We start from the raw sequence: 17353 nt of genomic DNA, 5'->3' as shown, positions 1-17353 counted from the left end.
TGAGGCTGGATCTTGTCTTTCTGGTGGGCACATCCACGTCTGGTGGTGTATTTTGGGGTGTCTGTGGCCTTATTATGATTTTAGGCAGCCTCTCTGCTAATGGATGGGGCTGTGTTCCTGTCTTGCTAGTTGTTTGGCATAGGGTGTCCAGCACTGTAGCTTGCTGGTCATTGAGTGATGCTGGGTCTTGATGTTGAGATGGAGATCTCTGAGAGATTTTTACCGTTTGGTATTACGTGGAGCTGGGAGGTCTCTTGTGGACCAGTGTCCTGAAGTTGGCTCTCCCACCTCAGAGGCACGGCCCTGATGCCTGGCTGGAGCACCAAGAGCCTTTCGTCCACACGGCTCAGAGTAAAAGGGAGAAAAAATAGAAAGAAAGAAAGAAAGAAAGAAAGAAAGAAAGAAAGAAAGAAAGAGGCTATAATATAGTGAAGCAAAATAAAGCTATTGTAAAGCAAAGCTATACAGACAAAATCTCACCCAGAAGCATATACATATACACTCACAAAAAAAAAGGAACAGGGGAAAAATTAATATATCCTGCTCCCAAAGTCCACCTCCTGAATTTGGGATGATTCGTTGTCTATTCAGGTATTCAACAGATGCAGGCACATCGAGTTGTTTGTGGAGTTTTAATCCGCTGCGTCTGAGGCTGCTGGGAGAGATTTCCCCTTCTCTTCCCTGTTCACACAGCTCCTGGGGTTCAGCTTTGAATTTGGACCCGCCTCTGCGTGTAGGTCACCTGAGGGCGTCTATTCCCCGCCCAGACAGAACGGGGTTAAAGGAGCAGCTGCTTCGGGGGCGCTGGCTCACTCAGGCCGCGGGGAGGGAGGGGTACGGAGGAGGCGGGGCGAGCCTGCGGCAGCAGAGGCCGGCGTGACGTTGCACCAGCCTGAGGCGCGCAGTGCGTTCTCCCGGGGAATTTGTCCGGGGAACACGGGACCCTGGCAGTGGCGGGCTGCACCGGCTCCCGGGAGGGGCGGTGTGGAGAGTGACCTGTGCTCACACACAGGCTTTTTGGAGGCGGCAGCAGCAGCCCCAGCGTCTCACGCCCGTCTCTGGGGTCCGCGCTGATCGCCGCGTCTCGCGCCCTTCTCTGGAGTTCGTTTAGGCGGCGCTCTGAATCCCCTCTCCTTGCGCGCAGCGAAACAAAGAGGCAAGAAAAAGCCTCTTGCCTCTTCGGCAGCTGCAGACTTTTTCCCGGTCTCCCTCCCAGCCAGCTGTGGTGCGCTAACCCCTTCAGGCTGTGTTCACGCCGCCAACCCCAGTCCTCTCCCTGCGATCCGACCGAAGCCCGAGCCTCAGCTCCCAGCCCCCGCCCGCCCCGGCGGCGGGGGAGCAGACAAGCCTCTCGGGCTGGTGAGTGCTGGTTGGCACCGCTCCTCCGTGCGGGAGCCTCTCCGCTTTGCCCTCCGCACCCCTGTGGCTGCGCTCTCCTCCGTGGCTCCGAAGCTTCCCCCCTCTGCCACCCGCAGTCTCTGCCCGCGAAGGGGCTTCCTAGTGCGTGGAAATCTTTCCTCCTTCACAGCTCCCTCCCACTGGTGCAGGTGCCGTCCCTATTCTTTTGTCTCTGTTGTTTCTTTTTTCTTTTGCCCTACCCAAGTACGTGGGGATTTTCTTGCCTTTTGGGAGGTCTGACGTTTTCTGCCAGCGTTCAGTGGGTGTTCTGTAGGAGCAGTTCCACGTGTAGATGTATTTCTACTGTATCTGTGGGAAGGAAGGTGATCTCCGCGTCTTACTCTTCCGCCATCTTCTCTCCTCCCCTCCTTCACCATTTTTTAATCCCTTGTAGATTATTTGCCATTTCTGCCTGGATGTCTAAAGATTTTCTTGATTCTTGAAACTGAATCAGAGTATGACTCACTGTGTGTTGTCCTAGATCAAAATTTCCTGGAACATAGTATGTTCTTTCAAAGCTGCATATTCCATTTTTTCTACATTTTTGGGAAATTTTTTCTTTCATTGTATCTTTGAATACTTACTCCTTCTGTCCCATATTTTTGAATTCTCTGCTTCAGGAACACCAGACATGCCTGAGATCATCTTTATCTGTTTTCAGTATCTGGCGAGCTGGAAAATAAGATTTGTCAGTATTTTTCTATTTTCTTTCTGATTAATCTGTGGAATTTTTTTTTCTCCCCTAGCTGTGTTGGCTGTTGATGATTTTAGTGTTTCTTCTAGGTCAGCTATTCTCCACTGTGTCCAGCAAGGTGAAGGTATTATTTTCCCATTTTATAGACAAAGAAATTGTGATTTAATAACTTACCCAAGTTTCCACAGCTCACAGGTTCCAGAGCCCAGGTTTGAACCTGGGTTTACCTGAATCCCAGGTCCCTGCTTTCTCCGTCACAGTACAACCCTCTTTGAAAATGTCATCTTGAATGTCCTTCCAATTCAAAAAGTGCTTGTGGGCAGGTCTCTGCCTGCCCTACTCAGACTCACCCATCGACAACATTTAATGGATGGGCCATTTGTGCTGGGTGCTAGATGAGGGCTGTGGGGACATTGTCGACGGTCGTTAATTCCTCCTTCCTCACGCCATGTAGGGCATGAAGCTTCAGAGTGACAGTCTAGCTTTCCCACCTCAGAAAATAAATAGAAATATTATAGAACCCTAAGGAATAGTTTAAAATTTAAATAATCGCTGGCATCTATATAGTGATTGATGGATTACAAAGCCCTTACACTCACACAATTTCATTAGCACCTTGGAAGATGAGGTTACACAGGGATGTTACATATGGATGATTTCATGGATGAGGATAGCAGAGGGTTCCCTTGGTGCCACACGCTTACTGACAGGCAGCTCCACTGTACCTTGCCATCAGAAACACTTTCTAAATCTCCTTTAGGTCCATTGTAGACTCATATAATCAGCCATATAATTTCAAGTGCTTGACATTTATTTGTTTTTTCCATCTGGATTTTTCTCCTTTGAAAATAAGGGTGGACTGCCAATTGGAATTATGAACTGGCTCCTGTTGGAATGGGTTTGGGGTGTTGAATAAATGACTGATGTCAGCAGACACCCCGAGTCAGAAGAAAGGTGAACTAAGACCTGCTTTAGAATAAATATTTGTGATTCCTCGAGCAGTTCTTCCCTCTTAATGTATGGCTTTTTCAGAATGCTTACGGTCTGTGTCCTGACTGACGCCTGTGTTTAAAGAAGTATAGAAATTGCCACCAGTGCCTGGTGATTCCATCAAACTATTCAGCTAAACATAGAAAATGTATGAGTTCACAGTTACAGGCATAATTTACCTTCCTCGGAATACAAGTTGATACCTACATAAAATGGACATGTGAGGAGAAGAATGCTTTTGATTCATGGCGTGTTTTTCTTGTGTTACATTTTTAATCTGAAACTAAAGAGATATCAGTCTGTAATTTTTCTACAACTCCACAAACCTGAGTATAAGCTGAGATAATGTGCTCATGAAGAGAAACCAAAATCCTATCTTCCAAAAAACTGAATCTGGTCAAATAAGGCCACCAGGGACCTTATCCTAAAATTGATAACTCTGAGGGATATGACAGACTTAAAGTCCATGCTTATGGAGTGGTGTTTTGGCAACAACAGAAAGATGGAAGAAAAGACGTAAGAAAAGACAAGACAGCTCTGGCGCATGTCAGGTCAATTTCATTTAACGCAAATGTATTTTAGCAGATTAAATACATTCACAAATTGATTTACACGTTAGAAGATTTGGCACATACACTTGAAACAATTCTGGACAGCTATCCATCCCCCCACTACAGGTCTTGTTGGGACAGTCTTTCTGTGTGTGTGGTAAAATACACATAACATGAAGTTTACTATCTTAGCCATTTTTTTTTAGCACACATCCTGTCTCAATTTTATTAAGTTTAACATACATTAAATTTTCAATCCCATTCATTAAAACCATGCAGATTCAATGTATGCATTTCTACAACTAAAATTCCCTTTCTAGTGAATGGCAGAAAGAGGAAACACCAACATTTTGATGATTCAGTATTTTTGGAAGTTTTTTTTTTCTTTTTTAATATCTTTTTTTATTATAGTTGATTTACAATGTTGCGTTAGTTTCTGCTGCACAGCAAAATGTATCAGTTATACATATACATATTTTAAGTGTTCAATTCAGTGGCATTAATACCCTGTCATCGACAATCTTGCATTCTCTTGGTGTTTTGTTTAGGACTGACTTCCTTTCTTCTCTCCTACTTCACTTCTCTCTTCTTAGCTTGACTCTGGCCATCCTAACCCATAGGCAAAAAATTCTGACACTTTGTACAAAAGCGAAAAAGGAATGATCCACATAGCACCCCTGGCAGGATATCTAGTCAAAACCTGACTTCAACAATGATGGAAATTGGTCTTAGAGAAAGAGCTGCAGGCTCTCAGGGAAATGCAGGCACTCTGATATGTGTACATAGACTGAATAGGGCTGAAAGCAGAGTCCTGGTCATGCACTGCGGTGGGAACTCAACACACAGTGGCAAGATGTAGCCTCCGCTTTGGGAATGGAGCCTTCCAAGAGAGGAAGACAGGACACTCCTGTTACAATGTAGTTCGATCCCCCTGAATTCCTGTGAAACCTGTTCAAGGAATCTTTTTTATAATTTGGTAAAATTAGAAGTCTACTCCTATACAACTTTAGCATAAGTTGTAGATGGCCTTGGGTGAGCATTTCCATCTAAGCATAGGGTTTCCGCTTATTAGAGATTATTTAAATCAACTCGACAACCGCCAAGCTGACCACGTGCAAAGCACAGCAGAGGACATTTAAAGGGAAGCAGGATACAGCTCTTGCCTTCAAGGATTTTACACGCTAATGCAGATGGGTGAGCGTGGATAGCTGTGTGATGGGATGACATAAATGTTGTAAACTTAGGTAAATACACAGCACTGACTTTCTTTGAGACTTCACTTCTGGTATGGAGGGTATATGAAACCAATAAGTGAAATACAGTTATGAGGAAATCTTCAAGGAAAATTACTAATTAATCAGTTTACTTCAATATGTATTGATTTCGCATGTATCAGGCCCTAAGTTAGTGACTGGAAATCCAAAGAAGAATGAGCACAGTCCGTGTCCTTGAGAGTCTGACACACAGGAAGGGGAAACTGACCGCCACTGACAACACAGTGTAAGGAGAAGCATCTGGTCCCCCTGGGTGTCTGCATCCCTTTCTTGGGTGGAACTTCTCAGGATCCTTTGGACCCTGGAGCATCCGGATCACTGAAGTTGTTGAAGGAGTGATGGGCCTAACCCTGCAGTGCTTGGGTGGACAGGGGACGGAGGGGAAGGCAGCGGAAGAGGGAAAAGAGCAGTGCAAGAAAGGGCAGAGGAAGGAAGATCGTCCGCCAAGAGTCCAGAGGTATCGCCACCCGCCGTCTCAGTGATGGCTCTGCTATGGCTGAAACTGATAGCTGCCTCTTTAAGATGCAATAGTTAAAGCTTCAGTTGCCTGAGAACATTTGTCAACCCTGCAGGTGAACTCATCTACCCCTTTCTACTTCTTGGCAAGCCAAGCCGTACGGTGTGGCTATGGCCTGAAATAACTTCTGGTCCCTCCTGAGGTCCAGCCCAGGGTCAGGGAGAGGGCCTTGGGGGCCAGACTGAAGCCCCGCATGGCCGACTGGTTGCTGGGTGCCACCTGTGCTGCTGTCAGAGCAGTTGGGGAATGTGCTGGACCTTAGACCTCCCAGCAACATGGTGAGTAGCTTTGCCCAGCTGGATGGAGTTCTGAGAGTCATGTGAGAATACGGGTTAACCACGTGGCGTCTGATGTCAGGCTGCCTGGGGTCAAATCCCCACTCTGAAACTTGCTAGCTGTTTAACTGTCAGGTATCTTTGCCTCCCCAAGTGTCACCTGGAAAAGGGGGATGTAAAAAAAAAAAAAAAAATCCAGAATAATAACAATACCTACTTCTTGGGGGTATTGGGAGAGTTAAATAATATATATAAAGCTCCGAACCCCATGTCTGCAACTTGGTGTTTAATTATGTTATTTTAATCCTTGGGGATGGTTCCCACCTTGGAGTGTCAGGGGTGGTGTGGAAACAGACGCCCTACGTGAACAGCACGGTAACCCGAGAAGGGCTGATCAGACGCTCTCCCCAATTTGGAAGGGGTTGAGTGGGATACAATGACCAATTCCTGATTTTCTTTTCAATCTTGGCAGAAAGGGTATAATTTTAATAAGATGAAAGGAGGCTTGCAGGCTCCTGACAACAAAGAAAATCACAGGCTACCGCTGTGTGTTCACACCTTCTCTGGATCATCTTAAGGAATCAGATTAAGGAATCCACAGGGAAGGGAGACTCTGGTGCTTCCCACTGAGACATGGCTTGCCCTCTGGGGCACAGGCAGGGGAGAGGAACCCAACTCGAGTCCTCTTTTGATAACTGCTGATGGTAAGATGGGGGTGGTGGTACAAGTGCGTTGGGGGAGACTTTTCTGAGCATTCCTGAGCTCTCCCGCCAGGCTTGTGGCTCTGATTTCTTAAATGACCTGTTCACAATTGTGAACTCAGGGGGAAGTGAGTATGTCCCTAGCTCCGTGTTTGAAAGATAATAAGTAAATGCTCATATCAGAGTTTAAGTGTTGATACACATTCTCTTAAATGAACTTTTACATTGGCCCCTTCTTTTCGCCTTCACTTTCCATGTAAAGAACAGCAATATCCAACTCTTGTTACTATTTTGGTTCAAGAAGACAGCAGAGGATCTAGGATTCCTTCCCACACACCCCTTCTGGCAGCCCTCTAGTGGCTTTCTCCTCCTTACAATGTTTTTGTTTGTTTGTTTTTTCCCTTTATTCACAGCCCTATTGCCCAGTGCTTAACCCTGATACAAGAAAGACACGTATGACCAGTGCACTTGAAATTGCCAGTCACTGAGTGACTTACTATATTCTGCCTCTGTCTTGAAAACAACTTTTGCTGTCTCCTCCCTCACCCCCACTCCCCTAGTTGCCAAGGAAGTATTACTAGAAGTCTGAGAACAGCAAACCTTAAGAGTTGTTAGATTGCTAAGAAGAAGTGTGACATCTCCTTGGAGGCCTGTGAGCGGAGGATGGGTCCAAAGCAGGTGACGTTTAGAAGATGCGCAGATTAGTAACTACTGCTGTCGTCTGCCCTGTCGATGTCAGATGCTAAGTATTTAACCAACATTGTTTCATTTATTCCTCACAGCGGCCCAATGAGCCAGGTATGATTGTTATTATTATTATCCCCATTTTTCAATGAGGCTCAGAGAGATTAGGTAACTTTCTTGAGGTCTCATAGCTGGTTAATGCTAGAACTAGTATTTGAACCCATGTCTGTCTTAACACCAAAGCCCATGCTCTTAACCACGCCAGGATGCAGGACCCTTTGTGAGGTTCCACTCTACTCAAGCAGCTTATAGTCTAGAACGATCTGGAATGCACGTCATTGTGTCTTGATGCTGTATCTTAACGCATCGTCACTATTTGTTTACCAAACAGAACATACGTAGCATCTGATTTTGTCACATGAGGGAAGAGTCGCACTGGTAGACTCAGGTCCCAATGTGATTGAGGCTCACTTTCCGCACAGGCAGTCGCGTGGAGACGGGAACATTTACCCCGTAAGCACAAATGACAGACTCAGCGCGGTGCTACCAGATGAGGAGACAGCCTGGGGACAGGGGTGGGCTGGGCATGCACTTTCACTGCAGAGGGCCCGTGTTCTGTCCCTGGTTGGGGAAATAAGATCCCGCAAGCCACGCGGTGCAGCCACAAAAAAAAAAAGATGTGATTTGTGAGCTGTTGCAGACAAATCCCAATATTTTTATCGAATGAAGAGCACTGTTTTCTCCAGGGGTGGCCACGTTGCGGGCCCATAGCGTGACGGAAGGATGGGTTCCCCTGATGATTGCAGATTCACTTCCACGATTCAGCACTAGCTGTGTTATGGGTGGTAACAGGATAGGTACTGCGACAGGGGTGAGGAACGCAGAGATGCTTTGTTCCTTTGTCCCTTCATGGAGGGAAAGCCAGACCCACAAGCAAACAGTTCTAATCCTGAAGTCCACGTGCAGAAATGGGAGTGTGCACAAGGTTCCGTGTGAGCACAGAAGTGAGAAGGGCTAATTTTGCTTGTAAGACTTCGAGGAGAGTCTCAACTTTGGGAGGAGGCTTTGCGCATAGAGAAGAGAAGAAGAGGTCATGTCCAGGGAACAGTATATTCAACGGCTTGGAGGTCTGACCGTGTGGGTCATTACTGTGGGATAGTGAGTAATTTGTGACCAAGGCATGAGATGTGTATGGGGAGGTGAGGAAGTTGGGGACCCCCCCCCATAAAAAGGGTTTATGACAAAGATATGCAGCAAATCTCTTCGTGTTATAGTTTAAACACAACTTCATATCAGTAAAAGTAGGAAAGAAAGCACGGCAATATAATGTTCATGACCACTCTTTTTAGAAAAAGCTTTTTCTTTCCAAATATTCAAGAGCGTAATAATTCCTTTGGGTCATGGTCAATTTCTGGACACTGAGCTCCCCATTCAAGCAGAACTCTAGAAAGTAGAAGGATCTTCTTTTTACAATTACATAGAGGCAAGACTGGTGATCATTTATAAGAAGGCTCTCTGGCAAATGGAGGTGGGGCTCTTGAATATTTTCTTGATCTTGGGAGGAAAGAAATTTTTAAAAAACACTTCAAGATAAAATAGATAGGACAAAGAGTAAATCCACAGAAGTTTTTGTTTCTTTGCTGTTAATCATTCAAATAACTTCCATGAATTAGTATGTGCGTGCAAAGAATCCACTGGAAAATTATTTCTAGCTATTTACAAGGTTGCTCTATTTCATAGTTGTAAGCTTTCAAATGGACATTAATAATGAACTCCAAATGCCAAATGGAAAACTTAATGCGTGTCGTAAGTCATAGGGCTTCCAGTCCGTTCCAGTCTTTGTATCTGCTACTCAATTAATGACGACACTTAAGCAAATCAGAAACTATGGCAAAAAAAAGGAAACTTAATTTGAGAATGCGCTTTGGGCTAATGCTAGAGCGGTTGAAAAAACGGTGGAGGTTCTGGAACCCCCAGGACATCTCCTCACAGAGTTTGAGTGATTTGGTGCGTCAATTTCAAGTTTGGTTCTCTGAGCCTCTCCCAGAGGATGAGTTCTATCCAGTTCTGGCTCCTGACCCACTCAGAAAGGTCCTCAAAGAAAGAACAAGTTTCTGGAATAAAAGAAAGACTGTTGGCAATTCAACCTTTCCTCTTTGGCGATCACAACGAGAGGTAGAGCACGTACTCATAACAGAATGGCTTAATTTAAATGACAAGAGGAGATAATGAAACATAAATACAAAAACATAATTCCAATTCCAAGGAGAGATGAAAATTAGCATCAATTCCCCACTTGGGCCCCTTCTGTGTTAACAGAGTCTGTACTGCCCAAGGAATCACAGGGCTGGCCATTATCTTGGAAAAGGAATGTATTATGAGCATAATGATGTGTGTTCTCAACCATTTTGTGGATTTTAGTTTTCAATGCCCCTCTTTCATGTTTCTTGAGTTTTTCTGGGACAAGATCTCTCCCTCCCACAGGACTACACATGGCCAAATTCATTTTACATTGGATGACAAATTGCATTTGAATTTGTAGGGTTGAAAGGTCAAGGCTGTTCTCTGTTAGTCAGCCAGGCTCCCTCCTGGTGTTTCAGTCATGAGACTGTGTTTGAAGGTCCTCTGAGCCGCTGCCTCCTCCAATCCTCATGAATACCTAATTCTGCCCTGACTTGTATTCCTAATTACTGACTCTACCCGCAGGAGGGGGATCATGCCAGGGGACTGACAAAATAAACTGCAGCGGGCCCAGCTCCATATTATTCATCCTGGGGCAGTCAATAGTCAACCATAACCCAGAATTTTGACAAAGGTCCATTTTCTGAGCCCGTGTCTTGCCCCAAGCTGTCCACCAGAGAACGCTCCGTGAGAATCAGCCTCTTTGCCAGAGCTCTATACGTCCAAAACATTAATTAGCAGGGAATTCCCTGATGGTCCAGTGATTAAGACTCTGCGCTTTCACCGTTCAATCCCTGGTCGGGGAACTAAGATGGTGCAACTGTAAAATGCATGAAGGGTGTGTCTAATCTGAGTAGCCCGTGGGCCCACCAGCCTTTAGCACATACCTTTACCCAGTGGAGAAGGTTTTGTTGCACTAAGTTGACATTAATTTGATTAAAAGTGACTGACCCCAAGATGCGTGGATCTCCTACGAGGACTCTGTCATGTCTCCGCGTGTGCTATGTATAAACATCACGCTGCGTACATACAAACACACATGAAGAGAAAACACACATCACTCAGACCGTGCTCATTTGAAATGTTGTGCCATTCACACAGATACTAGTTAGAATTTAATTTTGTACTCTCTGCAATAAAATGAGTTTTCATAGACCCTTAGTAGTATAACAGAGATTATAAGTAAAATACTCAGGAAAAAATTTTTTCCAAATACTTATAAGATCTAGCAGAAAGACAAACAACTGAAATGCTAATTCAAGTCATTTTTACATGGTCATTTAAGGAGATCCTTTCAAGATGTTTACTAGGTTATATTAAGAGTTGTTTCGGGACTTCCCGGGTAGTCTGGTGGTTAAGACTCCGCGCTTCCACTGCAAGGGGCACAGGTTTGATCCCTGGTTGGGGAACTAAGAGCCTGCGTGCAGTGCAGTGCCCACCCCTGCAAAAAAAGAATAAAGTGTCAAGAGGTAAAAACACGAACCTAGAACTCTACACCGCATGAAATTATTCTTCAAAAGTGAAGGGGAAATAAAGACCTTCTTAGACAAACAAAAAATGAGGGAAATTGTTGCCAGTAGATTTGCCTTGTGAGAAATATTAAAAGAAGTTCTTGAGAGAGAAGGAAAACAATATAGATCAGACACTTGGATCTACATAAAGAAAGGAAGAGCATCAGAGAAAGAATACGTGAAAGTAAAATTAAAGAAAAAAAACCCTGTTTCTTCAACTAGTTATTCACCCCTTCTTTAGCCTATGGCACAGAGTACCCTAAATTAAACAGGTTTTCAGAAATGTCTGTTGATAATTCTGTCTAATATTATGATAGTCATCATGTGTAGTTTAGTTAATAAATGTATATTAAAGTAATAAATATATAATTAAAAATTCCACAAACTTTTCCCTTCAATAAGTACTTAATAATAGCTATCATTTATTAAGCCCATATTTTATTAGGATGCTAAATGCTTTATATCCATCATCTTTTAAAATTTTTCACCAGCCCTGTGATGTAAGTATAAATATGATATTGCAGATGAAATTCAGAGAAGTTAAGTAACTTGCCTCAGCTCACACAGCAAGTGAGTGTCAGAGCTGGGATTCAAACATGAGTCCTCCTGATTCCAAACCTAGGACTTTTAATCACTAGGATGTACCACATTCACGGCATGGTTAAACTTGTCCCCCATGTGTCTGAATGGGTAGAATTTTTACTGACAGTATCTATGCCCTACAAGGCCTGGCCTCCATTCAGTCCTTTAGCAAACACCCTGCCCTCGTGGACACTTTAGAATGAATGAAGAGCCAAAGTTAAAGTCAAAACAAAAGGTAATATCTACCATAGGAAAGACTTGGTAGCAAATTTATGAATCAGATTTTGATAATCAAGTGTGAAACAAACCCCCAGATCCTGCTTGCTTTTGTTGGAATATGAAAATATTGACTAAAAGACTTAGGAGTTATTGTTCATACTTTTGTAGAAGGCAGAAGACTTTAATTAAAGTGATAATTAATGTGGAAAGTAAAAGTGCAAACATCTTATTTATTCATTTCTTAAAACGCACACTTTAGTTTTGTCAGAGTGAAAGAACCTAAACCTTTCCTTAGAAGGTTTCAGATTACAGATCCTAATAAATTCTTTTTAATTGATCTGAATCTGTTCTTTAGTCTTTAGATACATTCCTTATATAAAAATGTGAGAAATTCACTTCAATTCTTCACATATTTCTTGACAGTCTACTTATACCTTTCTCTGAGATGGATGTTGGAGATACTTTTCTTTAGGGACCCATAGGTAGCAAGTCAGGCAAATGTACATGCAATGAGTCTGGAATTGAAGGTTTGTTTTTTTTTTTTAATATAAATTTATTTATTTATGGCTGTGTTGGGTCTTCGTTGCTGCATGCTGGCTTTCTCTAGTTGCGGCGAGCGGGGGCTACTCTTTGTTGCGGTGCACGGGTTTCTCATTGCGGTGGCTTCTCTTTGTTGAGGAGCACGGGCTCTAGGTGCACGGGCTTCAGTAGTTGTGGCACGTGAGCTCAGTAGTTGTGGCTCGCGGGCCCTAGAGCGCAGGCTCCGTAGTTGTGGTGCACGGGCTTAGTTGTTCCATGGCATGTGGGATCTTCCCAGACCAGGGCTCGAACCCATGTCCCCTGCATTGGCAGGCGGACTCTTAACCACTGCACCACCAGGGAAGTCTCTGGAATTGAAGTTTTTAAATGATGTTTATGAACATTATGATTCACGTAAAAACATTGGCCTGAGCACCGTCACACCAATATTTGGCTCCAGCAATAAGAGAATAATAATAAAATCATGAAGCACTTTCCTTCCTTCTGCTTGCTTGAGTTTGATTTACTTTTCTTTCTCTAGTTTCTTACGTAGTTGAAACTTACATTATTGACTTGAGATCTTTTTATTTTCTAATATAAGCATTTCGTGTTATAAATTTCCCTCTAAGAACTGCTTTAGTAGCGTCCCTCTAATTTTGGTATGTTACAGTTTCTTTTTCACCTTATTAAAAATATTTTCTAATATCTCTTGTGAATTCTTCTTTTAACCAAAGATTATTTAGAAGGATGATGTTTAATAGGAAGTATTGAGTGATTTTTCTAGCTGTGCTTCTGTTATTGATTTCTAGTTTTAACCTATTGTGGTCAGAGAACAGACTTTTTGTGTGATTTTAATTTTTAAAAAATCATGGAGGCTTTTTTTATGACTCAGAATGTGGTCTATCCTGGCAAATGTTTCATAAGCATATCAAGTGAATGTGTATTCCGCAGCTGTTGGTTAAAGTGTTCCCTAAATGTCAATTAGGTCAATTTGTTAATAGCGTTGGTTACTATAGCTTATTGATTTCCTGTCTACTTGTCTATCAATTAATTTCCAATTATAATTGTATACTTATGTATATTTTTTTGTTCAATCAGTTTATGCTTTCACATATTTTGAAGCTCTGTTAGGTGCATGCACATGGAGGATCATTACATCTTTTTGATGAATTGACCACTTCATCATTATGCAATGTCTCCCTTTATCATTGGTAATATTCCTTTTTTTCCGAAATCCACATTGTCTGATATTAATGTACCCTCTTATGCTTTATTTTGAGTAGTAATTTCATGGCATATCTTTTCTCTATCTTTTCACTTTGAACCAGTTTTGTGTTTCCCTATTTTTAAAGTGGGGTTCTGATGGACAACATTATACTTGGGTCTTGTTTTTTTGTTTTTTTTTTAATTAATTTATTTTTTATTTATTTATTTTTGGCTGCATTGGGTCTTCGTTGCTGCCCGTGGGCTTTCTCTAGTTGCGGCGAGCGGGGGCTACTCTTCGTTGTGGTGTGCGGGCTTCTCATCACGGTGGCTTCTCTTGTGGAGCACAGGCTCTAGGCACGCGAGCTTCAGTAGTTGTGGCTCACAGGCTCAGTAGTTGTGGCTCCTGGGCTCTAGAGCGCAGGCTCAGTAGTTGTGGCCCACAGGCTTTGTTGCTCTGCGGCATGTGGGACCTTCCTGGACCAGGGCTCGAACCCGTGTCCCCTGCCTTGGCAGGTGGATTGTTAACCACTGTGCCACCAGGGAAGTCCACTGGGTCTTGTTTTTTAATCCAGTCTGAGAATCTTAGCCTTTTACTTGGGCTGTAGCTACAGCTGTACCACTAAGAGGGTCTCTCTCTGGTCTCTTGCTCTTTCTCCAATCTTTGTCATCAGCACTGGCTACAGGCCAGTGGTAAAGAGCTTGCAAGTGCAGAGTTCTCTTGCGTCTGGTGATCCTACCTATTCCAAACTGATCAGCTAGCCCACACTGGCTTTTAAGAATATGTCAAAATGTTAGATAATTTCTTTCTACCCACTTGTATGGCAACCACCTCTTCCTTCCTTGCCCAAAACAATATCTGTATCCTTACAGTTGCCTTGTGACCTCAACTCCTTGATGTGTTCAAGAAAATTATGATTTTGTAGATTATCTGCCATTTTCTCATTGCTGGGGAAGCTATGTTCTCTTGCATCCTAAGCAGAAGCAGAAGCTTCCTGGAGGGTTTTAAGCAGCCAAGTGATATTATCTGATTTACATTTTTAAAAGCTCTCTCTGGCTGCTATGTGGAGAATGCATTTTAGGGTGGGTAGGCGTGGAAGTGGGGAGACCATTGAGGAGGCTAACAAAGCAGTTTAATCACGAGAGAACGGTGGCCTGGACAAGGGTGGTGCCGGAGGGGAAAGAGGGATTTGGGACATATTTTAGAAGTAAACTAAGACGATTTGATGATGGACTGAATGAGGAGGGGGAAGACTCAAGGATGACTCCTAGGCTTAGTTTGAGCAAAGGAATGAATGTTGGGGGCCACTTACTGATAGGAAAACAGATCTGGGGGCAAATCGACTTCTGTGTTGGAGATGTGAGGTCCTCGATCGTGTAGAGGTATCAAGTCAGAAGTTGGATCCTCAAGTCCAGAGCTCAGAGGAGAGTTCTGGGCTGACAATTTACCTGTGAGAGTTAACAGTGTGGAAATGATATTTAAAGTCCTGGGACTGGACGAGGTTACCCAGGGAAAGGAGATGATAGAAAAGGTCACCCATTTGACATAGGATGGAGGAGGGAGCATAAAGGAGACAGAGAAGCAGTGGCCAAGGACACAGAGGAGAGACTTTAATAATCCCTTGAAGGAAGATTTTAATCTAGCCTTGGTAGGAATCCATAAGTCACAAAAACACTGTGTTTCATTCAAGAGAAACTTGAGATAGTACAACTCTATTAACTCTTTTGATTATTAGGTAAATAAGACTGCCAATTGCTTCTGGAATCTTGGGCCTAAGATCTTTCATTGATCCCAGGCAGGAGTCTGCCACTTCTGGGAGGTATGGGGATGCTCAATAACAAGGTTTCTTGTAGTTCCATGCATGGCTAGCTTAGAGAAACTTTATTAAGCTTGGCAGATATGTGCACATATCAGAGGCTTGATCGTCCTCTTTAAATTTTTCCCTCTCCTTTTTCTCCCTCTGAGGCAGAAGCTCCTGGCCTGTTGGGTCCTGGCTGCATCACACAGATTCCTTTCTTGGTCTTTGCATGTGTTATTGTGAAATTTAATGCTTCTTCAGAGGAGACATGCTCTATTAAGTAAGAGAAATGTGGCTAAAGGAGCATAATAATGAGGCTGATTAGATGTTTTTATTGGTGGTGACCTTTCTACTTACCCCTGAGAATGTGTTGTTTTGGGTTTTAAAATAAATCATAGGGACTTCCCTGGTGGCGCAGTGGTTAAGAATCCGCCTGCCAACGCAGGGCACACGGGTTCGAGCCCTGGTCCGGGAAGATCCCACATGCCGCAGAGCAACTAAGCCCGTGTGCCACAACGACTGAGCCTGCGCTCTGGAGCTTGTGAGCCACAACTACTGAAGCCCACACGCCTAGAGCCCATGCTCCGCAACAAGAGAAGCCACCACAGTGAGAAGCCGGTGCACTGCAACGAAGAGTAACCCCTGCTCGCCGCAGCTAGAGAAAGCACGAGCGCAGCAACGAAGACCCAACTTAGCCAAAAATAAATAAATAAACAAATAAATAAATACATTTATTTTAAAAAAATCATAAATCTCACATCTCCTTCATTTGCCCCCTGAATCACATACAGACTTGCACTATGTAACAGGGTTTAGAAGGAAAAAAATTAGTGTGAGTATGGGTTTTTTTTCAGGCAGTTGAGAATAATATTATGCCCCTCGCAAACTTTCTGATTGAGAGAATGATGAGAAACGCTGGATGGAGGAGGGTGAGTTTTTGTCTGAGAGCACCAAACACCATCAATTCTACTTCTGTTTCCCAGCAACTATAAAAGACCACCGTTTCAATACACACCTAGTATACTGAAGTCTAATCCAAGCACCTGTCAATAAACACTTTAGAAATGAATTCTGTTGGACTACAGGGATAGTCCAAGTGATCATTTTTTCCTCCCTGAAGACATAGAAATTTGAAATTCACCTTGATCTTTATCCCTCCCCTAGGTACTTAGAATGTAATTTTTTTCAATTATTTTTGGTTAGTTTGAGTATCTTTGTCATCTTGTGCCATCTTAAGGACCTTGGTTCTCTCTGCTAATTCCAGGGGATGGACAACCATGCCAGCCTGGTGCTGGGCGGCATCCACACCAGCAGTTAATTTCTCAAGATGGCTCTTCTCCCCGCTCTGTCCTTCCATTCCTGCCCAGGAAGGGGAACCAGTGATGCACCCCGTGGGAATGTAGCACAGGCAGTGGAACCACATTGGGAGGCATTTTCCATTTTCTACAGAATCAAGATGCTTCACTTATTCTTTTGTGTATTGCCTCTCTTAGTATTTTATTTTATTTGTTTTGGTTTATTTGGTGTTTTTCTTTTTTTCTTAATCTCTGAGAGAAGTATGAATAATTAGAAGCAAACTCTGATCGCTAGCAAAGTTTTATCATTTGGCTCTGCTTCTGTGAGTGTTGGCTGAAATCGGAATTTAAAAGAAAAAATGTTTTGGTTTTTATGGAACTCGGATGTCCCTGTTGGTGGGGATGGGGAAGGGTGGGGAGGGCAATTCCCTGCTCCATCTCTTAGAAGCTCCTTGAGTTTGGCTTGAACGTTGTGGAAATCTATTGCTCTCCCCAACGGTGTGCAAATTCCCGGGGAGGTGGAAGAAAGGGAATCTTCTGGCTCCCCATTCCTGCTTCTCCTGACCTGGTTCAAGTTGAGGGTCGTCTTGCCATCTACAAGTGTTATTTTTGTTCTGTGCTGTGACAAGCCAGACATGGAACTTAGCCCCTTTCTTTAGTTCACACACATGCACACACACAAAACCACTTGAACGAGACTTGTGGGTGAGTTGCAGGCTGAATGTGTTTGATTGGCGTGGAGATAGACTTCAGGGCAGCACAACTTCACATTTAATATTAGACATCCTGTTTGAATTAGTCAGGATTCTCCAGAGAAACAGAACCAATAGAATGTGTGTGTGCGTGGGTGTATGTGTGTGTGTGGAGAGAGAGAAAAAGATAGAGATTGATCTATATATCTATAATCTATAATCTGTCTATCTATCTATCTAGAGATTTATTTTAAGAAATTGACTCGTG

The 17353-nt window shown here is 43.4% G+C and overlaps 1 protein-coding gene across 1 annotated transcript in view; it reads left to right on the top strand.

Annotated features, from left to right (window-relative positions):
• The window catches only part of C17H8orf89 (chromosome 17 C8orf89 homolog), a 72938-nt gene that overhangs the window by 47242 nt on the left and 8343 nt on the right, over positions 1 to 17353 (top strand). The gene's annotated exons all lie outside the window — the stretch shown is intronic.

Source organism: Eschrichtius robustus, chromosome 17 (genome assembly GCF_028021215.1).
Source record: "Eschrichtius robustus isolate mEscRob2 chromosome 17, mEscRob2.pri, whole genome shotgun sequence".
NCBI lineage: Eukaryota > Metazoa > Chordata > Mammalia > Artiodactyla > Eschrichtiidae > Eschrichtius > Eschrichtius robustus.
This window is presented reverse-complemented; position numbering and strand designations above follow the sequence as displayed.